Source organism: Halyomorpha halys, unplaced genomic scaffold (genome assembly GCF_000696795.3).
Source record: "Halyomorpha halys isolate HHAL.00 unplaced genomic scaffold, Hhal_1.1 Scaffold569.1, whole genome shotgun sequence".
NCBI lineage: Eukaryota > Metazoa > Arthropoda > Insecta > Hemiptera > Pentatomidae > Halyomorpha > Halyomorpha halys.
The window spans coordinates 228664-230015 of NW_027116742.1; positions in this window are offsets into that span (position 1 = coordinate 228664).

Consider the following 1352-nt stretch of genomic DNA (forward strand, 5'->3'; position numbering starts at 1 on the left):
TAATAACACGTAAAAATAAAGAAATTGATAAGATAAAACAGAATTGAAAATTTATTTATATTAAAATTTATCACCACCTTTAAAGAATAGTGCCAAAACTGGTTGTAACAAAAAAAATTGTAGTTGTTGGCCGAAACGTTTGAGAATAAAATGCTGAGATTATAAAGTGGATCATTTGTAATTGTTTTATTTTATTTAATTAGCTGAAATGAAGACCTTGAATGATCTTTATCATTTTGCAGTTTTAAATATACATGTATGCTAATCTAAACATAATAATAATAACATTTCTGTGTTTATCATATTATTTTTATTGAATTCATAATTTCAAAATACATTTTTAACTATTGATCAGATATTTCTGGTTTTAGATTTTTTTCATTTTATTCCAATCCCTAAAAAAATATCAGTGCCATTGCTTATTGAGGCAGGTAGTGTAAGCACCACAGGATATAGAGAGGGATAAAGGGGATATAAATTGCTATCTTAAGCCAGGATAGGAACATGTGTCTAAGGATTTTGGGGAGCCATATGCATTCGAGTATTCCTCGTACGTCATGATAAGCCAACTTTTCAATCCAATCGATTTTTATTGTGAAAAAAAACAACGAAAAGTATCTAACTACAAATGTTAGCATTTTAAGAAACCCATTTTACAAATTGAATAAGTTCTTTTTGGGATTAATAAGTACCACATAATATTTAGTTTCGGAATAATTTAAACGCTTATTTAATTAAAAAAGTCAGTAGACTAAAGATCGCATAATATACAGTGTAATCTGGTAATCCGAACTGCCGTAAAAAAAGGTTTAGGAAACAGTTATATATACAAATATAAATATTTGTATCACTGGATATAGAATTAAAATATTCATTTTTCCTGGTATGAGGTAAATACAATTTAAAAATAAATAGAGGTACCTGTTTTCCCTAATCCTTATAAATACAGTGTAATTTCGGCAATATAAACTTGGGGACTCCAGTAATCCGAACTGGAGTCAAAAGAAAAAGCAACTTTTATTGAAAAAAAAATCAGCAGGCAACAACATTTTTGTTTTTAAATAAAAGTGCACACGAGTAAAAGAAATCTGTTACTTCCCGATCTATAGGCACGTTATTGTAATCTCTGTGAAAATCCTAAGTGGAAATTTTTACCCAGTTTTGATATCGGGTAATCTAATTTCTGTGAAAGTATTCATAATATATGAATGGAATATGGTCCGGGTGCAGTAAAAAAAAAACTCAAATAGTAGAATTATACTATTTTATTGAGCCAACGTTTCGCCCCACGTTGCAGGGCTTCGTCAGGGCTATAAAAGATACAAACATAAATATTAAAGAAAGTACAAAGA